The sequence below is a fragment of the Danio rerio genome, chromosome 7 (genome assembly GCF_052040795.2).
Source record: "Danio rerio strain M-AB ecotype USA chromosome 7, GRCz13ab, whole genome shotgun sequence".
NCBI classification, from domain to species: Eukaryota; Metazoa; Chordata; class Actinopteri; order Cypriniformes; family Danionidae; genus Danio; species Danio rerio.
The window spans coordinates 80,907,501-80,922,500 of NC_141027.1; the positions used below are offsets into that span (position 1 = coordinate 80,907,501).

The 15,000-nt window shown below is 34.9% G+C and overlaps 1 protein-coding gene across 41 annotated transcripts in view; it reads right to left on the reverse strand.

Moving 5' to 3' along the window:
- Positions 1 to 15,000, reverse strand: part of ptprda (protein tyrosine phosphatase receptor type Da) — a 334,943-nt gene that overhangs the window by 158,654 nt on the left and 161,289 nt on the right. The gene's annotated exons all lie outside the window — the stretch shown is intronic.

Consider the following 15,000-nt stretch of genomic DNA (forward strand, 5'->3'; position numbering starts at 1 on the left):
TATATATTCACAGTTTGAAATGTACACAATGTTTATAATGTAAATATTTAATGTTATTAATATTTGAATGATTTTAGCATTAAATAAAAATGTAACTGATTATAAAATTGAGTTGATGATTGACATTGAAATTGAAAATGACAGATTTTCCTTTTATTTTAAACCATATGATTATTGTTGTCTCTTTTTTCAAATATACTCACACAATTTAAGATGAACTAACTGAAACTCTACTTAGATATGATGTTGTAGTATTTTTTTTATTTATTTATTCATGTTTTTATTTGTTCGTTCGTTCGTTCGTTTATTTATTTATGTATTTATTTTTTAGGCATTTTTTTGTTTATTTATTTATTCATTTATCCATTAATTAATGAATTAATGAATTAATGAATTTATTTATTTATTAATTTATTTATTTATTTATTCACGTTTTTGTTTATCTTTTATTTACTTTTTCATTTCATTTTCATTCATTTTTTGTTTATGTATTTTTATATTTGTTTATTTACGTATTTATTTGTTTTTGCTTATTTCTTTATTTGCTTATTTATTTATTTATCTATCATTTATTTATTTATTTATTTATTTATTTATTTATTTATTTATGTATTATTTATTTATTTATTTATTTATTGTTTGTTTGTTTATTTTTAATCTTTTGTTTCAACATGTATAAAATATATGTGCAACACACCTACAGTATGCACATATGTTAAAAATGTGTTAATATGTGTAGGTATTTCAATTGTGGATGTCTACAGTAAATACTACACCTAAAAACACACATAAATAAACACCAGTAAATTACAGAAAATTCTGTAGCGTTTCTGCAAAACACTACAATAAAAGAATTTAATTAATCAGCTGTGGTGATTCTACAGTTGCTATGGTAACACAACAACTATAGTAACTGATCTGTTGTGTACTGCTTATTTTACTGTAGTGAAATAAACAAATGAGCTAATACTGTAGTTTTGTACAGCTATAGAGTATATTATACAACAATACAGCAGTTTACTGTAGTAAACACTACAGATAATATAATCATAATGTCATACTATGATACAAACTACAGTACTATAGTTAACACTGCAGTATACTGGAGCAGTCATTAACACAGAGCTGCAGATACTGTAGTAAACACAGAGTACCAGACTTTACTATAGTACAGCTCAAACACACTCTATATTGCTGGATGTGGGGAGGGTCTGTGAGGGTCTGCATACACACACAACAGAAGGTGATAAAACTGCACAGATCAGCTAGAACACACACACACACACACACACACACACACACACACACACACACACACACACACATACACATACACAGAGAGAGAGAGAGAGAATGTGTATCCTTCATATTTACTGTAAAAACAATAATAATGGTCATTTGCAGCAACTGCAGTTTTGTGTGTGCGTGTGTGTGTGTGTGTGTGCGTGTATGTGTGTGTGTGTGTCAGTACCACCGCTGGCCTGTTGGGCGCAGCAGAGTTAATTTGTGGCTTTATTGAATGAGGCTGTTATATGTTCTGATGGCTGACAACAACACTGACCCACATAACACTGTCAACACACACACACACACACACACACACACACACACACACACACACACACACACACACACACACGCACGCATGCACGCACACCTGCTTGTGTGTGTGTGTGTGTCAGTGTCTGTCTGCGTGTTAGAGAGAGAGAATGTGTGAGTGTGTTTGTCTCTATGTTTGTGTGTGTGTGCACGCTGAAGTGTGTGTGTCCATGTGTGTGTCTGTCTGTGTCTCTGTGAGTGTGTGCATGCATGTCTGTGTTTTCTGTGTGTGTGTGTGTGCGTGTGCGTGTGTGTGCGTCACACACTCTTGAGGTCTGCAGCTGTATCTCTGGCCCTCAGGCTCCTGCACAGTGAAGGTGTTCTGCTAAAACTCGTCTAGAAACAATCTGTGCAGCGCTGCAGGACACACACACACACACACACACACACACACACACCGTCTGTGGAGAGCACGCTGAGCTGCTGCCAGATCACACACAAATGCAGATGCAACTGCCGGACTCTGATACTGACCAAACACACCAATAGACACACACACACCAGTGCACACCAGCGACCAAACACACACACACACACTTTACACACACACAAACATGCATGCACGCGCACACGCACACACACAAGCCAAAAGATAAAGCTGAAATATAAAATGTGAGAGACGAAGATCCACAAATAATTTAATTTAATATTATTGTTTCTCAAAAGAAGTCAGAGAGATCAACAATTTAGTATTAATATAATAATAATAATAATAATAATAATAATAATAATAATAATAATATTTTTTATAATAATAATGATAATAAAAATGAAAACAATAATAATAATATTGATAATAATAATAATAATAATAATAATAATAATAATATTAATAATGTTGTTGTTGTTGTTGTTGTTTTTATTATCATCATCATCATCATCAATATTATTACTACTACTATTATAAATATTAATCTAATAATAATACCAATGTCAATAATAATGACAATTTGCAATATTTAATAATAATTAATAATGATAAACTTCTGCTGCAGCTCCTTCTGCTTGCCAAAGATTAATAATTAAAGATGTTTAATTATTTTCTAAACTCTTACAGCATTAATGTTTCATACGTTCATTTGAAAAGCAGATGAGCGTAAATAAACAAACAGAAATCACAGAATTCATCATCAATAAACTAAACACCTTTTTCCACCTGATTAAATATGATTCCACATTATTAACGTTTAATGACCCATTTATAATGTCAGTGTATTAAAGATGCTTTATTTAATTGAAGATTATCTGCAGATATTTAAATATGCAAATATCCAGAAATTGTTCAAGGAATCCAAAAGCACAAACTCTACCGTTAAAAGAAATTATGAAATTATTCATCATTCATTTTCTTTTCAGCTTAGTCCATTTATTAATCAGAGGTCGCCACAGTGGAATGAACCGTCAACTATTCCAGCATATGTTTTATGCAGCGAATGACCTTCCAGCCACAACCCAACACTGGGAAACACCCATACACACTCATTCACACACACACTCATACTCTATGGCCAGTGTAGTTGATCAGTTCCCCTATAGCGCATGTGTTTGGACTGTGGGGGAAACCGGAGCACCCGGAGGAAACCCACGCCAACACGAGGAGAACATGCAAACTCCACACAGAAACACACACTGACCCAGCCGAGACTCAAACCAGCAACCTTCATGAACCCTTAAGTCAACAGGAGTAAGTATCCCCCTCGCCCGTGTGAACCCGTTATGTACTATGTTCATCTCCAGCTGCACACAGTGAAGAGTGTGAGTTTGCTCTGGATTAGCGCTGACGCTCTTCAGTGACAGTAAAAGCAGAGTAAAGGGATTGCTCTGTAATGGAGTGCTGGATTTACAGTGTGAATGTGGATCCGGGGCCCGTCTGATGAATGATGGCGGCCCCGAGTCCATCAGCTGCTGATATTATCATCTCTGGGCTCTCGGAGGTCAATAACAGAGTCTGATGGATGGAGGAGACGCCGATCTGACAAAACCTGCCTCTGAGTCCAAGGAGAGCAGCGGCGACGGACCGCGCTTTACTCTTATTTACTGCGCTGTTTACTGAAGGCTGTAAAACTGCTGACGGTTCAATCAACAGCTGAGCAGGGGAACAACGCCGATGCAGAGGGTCATCTACATATACCGCTCTAGACTAAACTATTATTACTCTTTAATTGTGTTGTTTTTAACCATAATCATTTGAATAATTAATTTCTAATAACTGATTATTTTGTCTTTGCTATGATGACCATGCAGTGAAATCCACTAGAGGGCGCTGATGCATCTTTTCGAATCTGAAATACGTTACTTAGGGTCAGTTTTCTGTATGTTCAGACGGTTAATCCACTAGAGGGCGCTGCTATGTTTTTGCGAATATTGAAATACGTTACTTAGGGTCAGTTTTTATACGTTTTAGAGGATCAATCCACTAGAGGGCACTAATACGTTTTTGTAAATCTGAAATACGTTACTTAGCGTCTATTTTGTTGTTTGTTTCAAAAGATAAATCCAGTAGAGGGCGCTGATACATTATGTGAATCTAAAATACGTTACTTAAGGGCTGTTTTTTGAACATTTCAGATGTTAAATCTACTAGAGGGCGCTGCTACGTTTTTGCAAATCTGAAATACGTTACTTAAGGTCTGTTTTTTATACACTTTATAAGATGAATGCACTAGAGGGCGCTGCTACGTTTTAGCGAATATTAAAATACGTTACTTAGGGTCTGTTTTTTAATATGTTTTAGATTAATAATCTACTAGAGGGTGCTGCTACGTTTTTGTGAACATTTAAATACATTACATAGGGTGAGTTTTTTGTATGTTTCAGACGGTTAATCCACTAGAGGGCGCTGCTACCTGTTTGCGAATATTGAAATACGATACTTAGGGTCCGTTTTTTATACGTTTTAGATGGTTAATCCACTAGAGGGCGCTGCTACGTTTTTGCGAATATTGAAATATGATACTTAGGGTCTGTTTTTTGTATGTTTCGGATATTTCTATACTAGAGGGCACTGCTACGTTTTTGCAAATATTGAAATACGTTACTTAGGTTTTTTTTTTATTCGTTTTAGATGGTTAATCCACTAGAGGGCGCTGATACCTGTTTGCGAATATTGAAATATGTTACTTAGGGTCTGTTTTTTAGTATGTTTCGGATGTTTCTTCACTAGAGGGCGCTGCTACGTTTTTGCGAATATTGAAATACGTTACTTAGGGTCTGTTTTTATTCGTTTTAGATGGTTAATCCACTAGAGGGCGCTGATACCTGTTTGCGAATATTGAAATATGTTACTTAGGGTCTGTTTTTTTGTATGTTTCGGATGTTTCTCCACTAGAGGGCGCTGACATTTAGCTTACATTTATGTCAGAGATCAGCAACTATTCATAAACTAATTTTTCAGCACTCCAAATCGCCCCCTGTGGTTTCAAATAATAGTATAACAGAGACAGAGTCAAACACAGAAGCCTTAACGAGTATTTGTGAACGTGTAAATGTAGCTCTGAAGTGGCTTATGGTCGTTTTGTTTATCTATAATAAAGAAATAAATGATTATTCTGTATATTTGACTATTCAGAGTTGTGCATAGAGGTCTTTGATTGGCTTTGTGTGTGGGTATTTAATTTAATCCTGCAGGTTTCGAGAGGTTTTCAGCATTTTTCTGAGCTTCTCCAAGGCTGATGTGTGTCCGTGAGCTATCGGCTCCTCCAGCAGACTAATGACTCCAGTAATGAAGCGTCGTTTGACTGCATGATTCATTCAAACGCTCCAATCTTTACTGCCGTGTTTGTAAAGGCAGGCTGTATATCAGCGTGGAGTCGCTTAGCTTGGCCTTGTTCGCTCTTAACTCTTCAACTAGCAGAATTATCACTGCTGCAGTGGCCATAGTGCTCAATCTGAGACTGTACGGCTGACCACACTATTATTAGCACTCCAGTACAATTTAATCTATTTCAAATATTTCGCAAGTGCTGATTAACAGAGAGAAGTCGTTTAAAAACATTGTTAAACATAATACTTTTATTAACTAATTTATTTTGCTGTATGATAAATCCACTAGAGGGCGCTGCCACATTTTTGCGAATGTAAAAATTCATTATGATACAATGTTTTCTACATTTTAGATGACAAACCCACAAGAGGGCGCTGTTCAATTTTGTTGAATTAGAAATACATTACTTAGCGCACTTTTTTATATGTTTCAGATCATAAATCCACTGAAGGGCAGTGTTTGCATCTGAAATACATAGATTAAGATAATTTCTTGTAGGTTTCAGACAATAAATGCATTAGAGGGCGCTGTTTGCATTATCGCGAATCTGAATACATTACAAAGGGTTCTTTTTGTGTTATTCATATTGCTTGAATTGAAAATACAACAAACATACAGGCTTTATTTCAACAGATATCACATTGCAAATTGTCAAAATGTTGGTCTGGGTGGATTTGGTGTTAATGTAAGCAAACAGAGCCAGTCTGAGGACATTTTTTGCCCATCTAAAATACATGAATTAAGGTATTTTTGTGCGTTTCAGATTACAAATCCACTAGAGGGCGCTGTTACATTTTTGTAAATATGAAATACATCATTTAAAGAACTTCTTTTGTATGTTTCAGACAATTAATCCACTAGAGGGCGCTGTTTGCATCATTGTCAATCTGAGATATATTATTTAGAGTACATTTTTTGTACATTTACATGATAAATCCACAAGAGGGCGCTGTTACGATTTTGCGAATCTGAAATATATAGTGTGGGTTCTTTTTTCGGGATACGTTTTGCCAAAAGTAGGCGAATTATAAATATACAGGCCTTATTTTAACAAAGATATTACAAAATGCAAAATGTAAAAACTTTTGGTCTGAGTGGAGTTAATGTAGGCAACCAGAGCTGGTCTGAGAGCACGGTTTGCATCTGAAATACATGAAATCAGATGAACATTTCAGATGACAAATCCACTAGAGGGCGCTGTTAAACTTGAACTAATTTGAAATACATTATTTAGTGCACTTTTTGGTATGTTTCATATGCCAAATCCACCAGAGGGCGCTGCTACAGTTTTCGGTAAAGCAGAAATTATTGCCTGAGGTACATTTTTTTTTGTATGTTTTGCCTGTTGTAAAAGTCAGCGTACTAGTCTTATACAGGCTTTATTTAATCAGGGATATCACATTGTAACATGTAAAAACAGCTTTGGTGGATTTGGTGTTAATGTAAACAACCAGAGCCGGTCTGAAATACAGTACTTACAGAACTTTATTGTACTTTTCAGATGACAAATCCACTAGAGGGCGATGTTTGCATTATTGCAGATCTGAAATATAGTATTCAGTGTACTTTTCTGTACATTACAGATCATAAATCCATTGAAGAGCACTGTTTTTATTTTTGCAAATCTAAAATATGATATAAAGAGCACATTTTATTGTAAGCTTCAGATGACAGATCCACTAGAGGGTGCTGTTTATTTTTTGTAAATCTGAAATACAGTATTTAGTGCACTTTTTTGTATGTTTCATATGCCAAATCCACTAGAGGGCGCTGCTTCATTTTTCAAATTTGAAATACATTATTTAGTGCACTTCATTGTACATTTCAAATGATGCATCCACTAGAGGGCACTGTCTTTTTTTGTGAATCTGAAATACTTATAATAGGCAACTGGAGGCGATCTGGAGTGCACTACTTAAGAGTACTTCTTTGTACGTTTCAGATGACGAATCCACTAGAGGGCGCAGTTTTCATTATTGCAGATCTGAAATATATTATTCAGTGTACATTTCAGATAACAAATCAACTAAAGGACGTTTTTTTATTTTTTGCAAATTTGAAACGTGATATAAAGAGTAAATTTTATTGTACCTTTCAGATGACAAATCCACTAGAGGGCGCTGTAAATTTTTTTGTGAATCTGAAATACATTGTTTAGCGCACCTTATTGTATGTTTTATATGACAAATCCACTAGGGGGCGCTACTACATTTTTACGAATCTGAAATACATTGTTTAGCGCACCTCATTGTAGGTTTAAGATGACAAATCCACTAGAGGGCGCTGTTAAATTTTCTGTGAATCTAAAATAAATGAACTAAGATACATTGTTTGTATGTTTTGCCTGTTGAAAAAGTCAGTCTACTACTCTTCTACAGGCTTCATTTCAGCAGAGATATCACATTGCAACATGTAAAAACAGCGTTGCTGGATTTGGTGTTAATGTAAGCAACCGGAGCCGGTGTGAACAAACAAACACTCTATAAACTCAACAGTGAGCAGTGAAAGCAGTATTGAAGCGCAGACGCTCCGGCTCCAGACTCTGATTAAACCCTGGCTGATTATTCTCCATCAGCGCTGAGGAACGCATCACATTACTGCACCGCTCACAAAAACGCAACTAATTAGTGCTGTTTGTCAAGGCAAGAATGACTATTATTACCACTCACCGCTCAAATCATGAGTCTTGTAGAGCAGAGGTGTGCTGTAATACTGAACGCAGCACATCCACCAAAATATCACAGATCTACACCAGCTTTACTACTGTTCAATGCTTTTTACAGGAGATATCGTAACACTTGAGCATAATGGTCCATTAGTTCATGTATTTACTAACATTAAGTCTGAATGACCTTAATTAACATAGCTCAACATTTACTAATGCATTATTAAAATCTACAGTCGTGCTTGTTAACATTAGTGAATGCAGGCTGAGATAACATCAACTAATGATCTTTAACTTTAATAACCTAACAATGATGCAGTAAATGTATTACTTATTGTTTGTTCATGTTAGTAAATACATTATCTAATGCAGGGGTTCCTAAAGTGGCCCACTGCGGCCTCACAACAAGAAGGTCTCTGGTTTGAGTCTTGGCTGGGTCAGTGTGTGTTTCTGTGTGGAGTTTGCATGTTCTCCCTGTGTTGGTGTGGGTTTCCTCCGGGTGCTCCGGTTTCCCCCACAGTCCAAACACATGCGCTATAGGGGAACTGATCAACTAAACTGGCCGTAGAGTATTAGTGTATCAATGAGTGTGTATGGGTGTTTCCCAGTGATGGGTTGCAGCTGGAAGGGCATTCACTGCGCAAAGCATATGCTGGATAAACTGGCGGTTCATTCCGCTGTGACGAACCCAGATTAATAAAAGGACTAAGCCGAAAATAAAATTCAAGAATGAAATGAATAAAAAAAATTACAATTAAAAAAGTTAAAATTTTAATTTAAAAAATAACAATAAAATAAAATAACTATAATAAAAAATAATTGGATTAAAATTAAAATATTAAAAATAAATAAAAAAATAAAATGACAATAGTAAAAATAATTAAAAAAATAAAAGTTAAAATTAAATTAAATAATAAATTTAAAATGCAAAAAATTGAAAACATAAAAATTGAATAAAATAAAAAATAATAAATATAAAATAATAAATTATAAAATTAACAAGAAGTAAACAATTTATTTAAAAATAAAATGACAATAATAAGTAAACATAATTTAAATTAAGTCTAAAAAAATAAAAATAAAATTAAATAAATTAAAAAAAAATAAAAATAAATAAATAAATAAATAAATAAATAAATAAAACACAAAATTAAATAAAACTCATTGGTTAGCTCCATAGCCTCACTGTAAGAAGGTCTCTGGTTTGAGTCTCGGCTGGGTCAGTTGGTGTTTCTGTGTGGAGTTTGCATGTTCTCCCCTTGTTGGCGTGGGTTTCCTCCGGGTGCTCCGGTTTCCCCCACAGTCCAAACACATGCACTATAAGGGAATTGGGTACGCTAAATTGGCTGTAGTGTATAAGTGTGTATGGGTGTTTCCCAGTGATGGGTTGCAGCTGGAAGGGCATACACTGCTTAAAACATATGCTGGATAAGTTGGTGGGTCACTCCGCTGTGGCGACCCCTGATTAATAAAGGATTGACTAAGCCGAGAAGGAAATGAATGAATGAATCTGAGGAGAATATCTAATGTCAATATGAGACGACTCCCTCAGTTCAGATTATTCGGCCTGTTTAATGGAAATCTCTCTTCATTCTGACTCTGAAAACAGCACTATATGTTGTGCTGGTCTAGAAAATGCTCCTTGATTTAAGGGTTTGTAGGTATTTGGACTCGAGCGGCAGGTTGTTTGCAGTGTACACTGGTATAAATCGATCTCAAACATGAAGCAACACATAATTATAGAGTTAAACAGTAGAGTATCTGTTACCAGCGCTGACTCAGTAAACTGCAGAGTACCGCTGTGTATCGTGGGAAGAAGACACTGGATATGAGCTGCAGGATTAAACCTGAGACTCTGGAATAAACCTTGTCGTTTCTCGCTCGAGGCCAACACCACCTGAAGTCCACACAGCAGAAAAAACATCCAGTAATGAGCAGCTTCTTCAGTGTTCTCTGTGTTTTGTGGTGGTGATTTGCATTATGGGATGTCGATCTCGGCTCTGTCCACTTCTGATGTTGATAGTTCAACTCTACAGTTTAGCACAGGGACTTTTACTGGCATTTCAGAGGTTTGAAATAATATAAAGCATACGAGATAATACCTAGAGGAATCAGTCAAACAACAGTAACTGTGCTGCTGTTTATGACAAGCTTTCTGTAGCGTAATATACAACACCAACACACACGATACAGCACTGCACACTGTTACACATGCTCAGTACAGACACCTTTAAAGCTAATCAAGGGTAAACGTTGTAAGATCAAGATCCCATAATGCAAATCACAAGCAGAAATAAACCGGGAAAACTAAAAACAAGAACCGTAAAATGTGGAAAACTGCTCATATTTAGCTTTATAGATATATATATATATAGGCAGGGCTTGACGTTAAGTTTTTGGATCAGCAGCCACTGTGGCTGTATTCAATATTACTAGCCGCTCTGTATTTTCACTCGCCACAGTTCTGTTGTTTGGAAAATATATTTTATATGCATAAATGTGACTTTGACATGCTGAAATGACTTGATTTAGATGTTGTGTCGTGTCCACACGCCTCCTCATTCATTGCACGCTCTGTGTGTGTTGTGTATGAGCTGTGTGTGAGCATGAGCACATGTGCTGTGCGTGCTTCACTCGACTTTTCAGGGCTCCACATTATGGATTTACCCTTTTTTTCATATAACTAATTTCTTCTCAGCTACAAATTGTAACTAATTCAAAATAAAAACAAGCTAAACATAGCTGTGTACATGCACTTTTTATTAATCAAAACCTGTAGAAAAATTACATTTAAAAACAAGTTATTGCCATAGATCTAAATCCCGCATTTGGCAGGTTGGCCAAACATCAAGCCCTGTATATATATATATTCTTTTATATTTCAGGAAATGATTGCATTTTAAAATATATTTAAATAGAAAATACTTATTTTAAATACAGAAAAAAGTTTCCTCTGTACTTTTTATATATATATATATATATATATATATATATATATATATATATATATATATATATATATATATATATATATCGGGCTCTAGTCTAACAATGATATAATATAATATAATATAATATAATATAATATAATATAATATAATAATAATAAAAACAATAATAATAATAGAAATAATAATAAAAATAATATTCCCAGAGATGGGTTGAGGCAGGAAGGGCATCCGCTGCGTAAAAACTTTTTTAAAAAGTTGGTGGTTCATTCGGCTGTGGCGACCCCGGATTAATAAAGGGACTAAGCTGACAAGAAAATGAATCAATGAATAATAATAATCATAATCATAATAATAATAATAATAATAATAATGATAAAAATAATTATAGTAAAAATAATAATAATATAAATAAAAAAACATATAATAATAATAAATAATAATAATAATAATAATAATAATAATAATAATAATAATAATAATAAAATAATAAAAAAATAATAATAATGAAAATAAAAAATAATAATATTTTTAATAATAATAATAATAATAATAAAAATAATAATAATAATAATATTGAAAATAAAAAAATTATAATAAAAATTTAAATAATAATAATAATAATAATAATATAAACAATAATGGTATAATAAATGATGGATACCGATACATCAGAGAGAGGCTATCGGCCGATACAACTATATATATTGATCTGGCTCTGGTCTATAAGGTAACAACAATATAATAACAAATATATATATCCCAGTACTGGGTTGCAGCTGGAAGGGCATCTGCTGTGTAAAACATATGTGAATAGTATAATAATATGATAAATAATGGATGTTGATAGATCGGTGAGAGACTTATATTGTCCGATAAAATCATCAAAACAATATATTTATATATGGATCAGGCTGTAGTCTATAAGGTAACAACAATATAATGTAATAACTTTGTTTGGAATGGGTTTGTCTGAAAGAACATTGTGGTTTCAGTTGACTAAATATAATCTAAAATTACTTTAAAAACTAAAGGAAAAATGATGATTGAATCTGCCTAGACTAAAAACAGTATGATCATGACTGAAACTAAAACAGCTTGACACACAGACTAGACTAAAGCTCAAACTATACAGCCACAGCAGTCAAAATGCCATTAAAACACAGCAGAAGACTGGAGGAGATGTGGAAGAAACTAGTCCTGCTAGTCTATAAACTGGAGCATTAGTGCAGCTTAAATCTTCAGAGAAACTCTTAGACTTTAGAAAAACTTTGGAAAACTGTTTTGAACAGAACTCATTATTTGGGACACTGAAGTGAAGAAGCGCACGCTTGTTTAGCATTTTGGTCATTTCAGATGTCAGATATAAGAATGAACAATAGTGCAGAATCTGCTATAAATCAGCTGAAGTCTCAGAAACGATGAACTCAGAGAATAATTACTGCATTTTACCAAGATAAAATCAACATTACTGGACGATAACTAATACACCCAGGACGATTCTTGTGATTAAAATAATGAAGAAATCTTAGCAGACGCAGCTCGACTAAAACTCCTCCAGATTAATCAAAGTCTGAAGATCTGATCTAATGAGAGGAAGGAGAACATTAACATTTCGGCAGAAACACAGGGAAATAAACGGCCTCTGCCGTCCTAATGCTAATCAGACAACTCGACATGAAGCTAATGCTAATATCGCAACATTTACACAATGTCAGTGTGGCCGGAGAGCAGGATTATTCTGCTGCTTCTAGATGCAGATTTGACTGGAAACATTAAAGACCAAAACTCATTCAAAAGCAGCAGTCTGGAGAAATCATTTGTGTAAATTCACAACACTAGACACAATTAGCACACACCATTTAGCATCAGTTTAGCTTCCGTTAACACTAAAACCACCGAGGCGGCCATGTAGACAGTTTTTACATTAGATAACATGTTAAAATAAAGCACACATATCTATAATACCCTGATGTTTTCTAAATATGTGTGCATTTCTTTCTTAAATAGTTATTTTATTCAAATTACGAAACACAAATGAGTATTTCTACCGCTAACACCTTAGCTGTCTCCGCTATCTGTGCACTTACGTTTACTATTACATCCTAATCTGATCATGATGACTACTGTACATATCGTTGTAAACATCTCACTCTTCTGATGACATATTTCACCACAGTTTTATGTTGTCATGTAGGAAGAGTACAAGATTAACACACATTTACTGCCACCCTACAACCTGTGGGACTGTTTACCGTATTTTACCCATAATGTTATAGTCTAAATATAAATCAATCATGATCAACTATATATCATCTGAAAGCCTAACATGTCTCGCTTTTATATCCGCCGGCTGATTTTTGATAGTTATTACTGAGCAGCAGTTATTAATTAATTAGCGGCAAGAATACTGAGAGTGGTAAAACATTACTTTGCTACAGCAATCCACATGTAAACATTGTTCAGAGTCTAATTTAACCAAATATCCCCAAACTACTGTAGACTGTGACGCCTGCATTACTAATATTACAAATAAATATGAAAGAAGACGGTTAATACTCCTCAAAACACACATGGAATTAGGGGGCGCTCTTGCATGATCACCAATGTAAACTGAGTGTGGTCATGTCTGGTACTGCAGCCTAACTCAACACTGCTGAGCGCTCATGTTTTGAGATATACACTCCAAACTTGGAACATAATTTGTTCAGATGATTAGCTTTGATCAACTTTGGGCTAAAACTGCTTTGGTAAAATACATGTTTCATGTGCTTTATTAAAGCAAATCCTTTGTATTATTGAACTTTATGAACTTTTAAAACTCATTTTCAGAGACTGTATTACCAAACAGATCATGTTTTCAGGATTATGACATAAATATGTAATGAAAGACACTCAAAGCTTAACTTCAATATTTCAGTAGAAGCTTTGAATGTACATCTGACATGATGATATGACGTCTTCTATGAGAACGTTCTGAATGACCACTAGTACTTATACAATTCTACAGTGTTTACTGAGCAGGAAATGCCCTTATTAATCTTTTAATCAACTATTAAACTATTTTTCATTTGTAAAAGACTGAATAGATAAACCTCTATGAACACGTGAAACTCTTGAGCTCAGAGGCTGCAGGAAGTATGGCTTCTCGTTATGATTTGAAGCTGCTCTCCAGCTGTCGATGTGATTGATTGATTGACAGGTGTCAGAGTGACAGCTGCAGTCGTCATGGGTAACGAGAGACAGTCAGTTTCCTCATGGAGAAAGATAGAGCGAGAGTTTCAGACAGGCGCGCACACACACACACACACACACACACACAGACACACACACACACACACACACACACACACACACACAGACACATACACACACACACACACACACACACACACACACACACACACACACACACACACACAGACAGAGGGCCGTCAGATCAGTGTCTGTCCTTGTGGAAAACCTTCTGCTCGGCTGCTGAATGCACACACACACACACACACACACACACACACACACACACACACACACACACACACACACACACACACACACTTTCACACTGTAAACGCTGTAATGTGGAGTTGCAGATAATCGAGGAGTGTATTGATGACACAGAAGCTCTTAAAGAGAAACACTCTCATTTCTGAACTCAGTCAAGTCTATAGACTGAACACGTAACACACTCCAACACGCGTGACCTTAACGTGAACACTCGATCCAAATGCTGCTCGTCTACAGGAATTGAGAAGGGGCTCATTAAAAGACAAATAATGTTAAATAATTGCCTTTAATAAATAAATGAAAGAAAAATGAAAGAATGTGCTGCCTCACACACCATAGCTGATCTGAACTGAAGCCTCCATCTCAACACTCAACATTAAAATGAGGGATTAAACATGAATCATGAATCTTACACTGAAGTGAATCATGAATCAATGTGAATCGTGAATCTTGAACTGATGTGAATCATGAATCTTGAACTGATGTGAATCATGAATCTTGAACTGATGTGAATCTCTTGA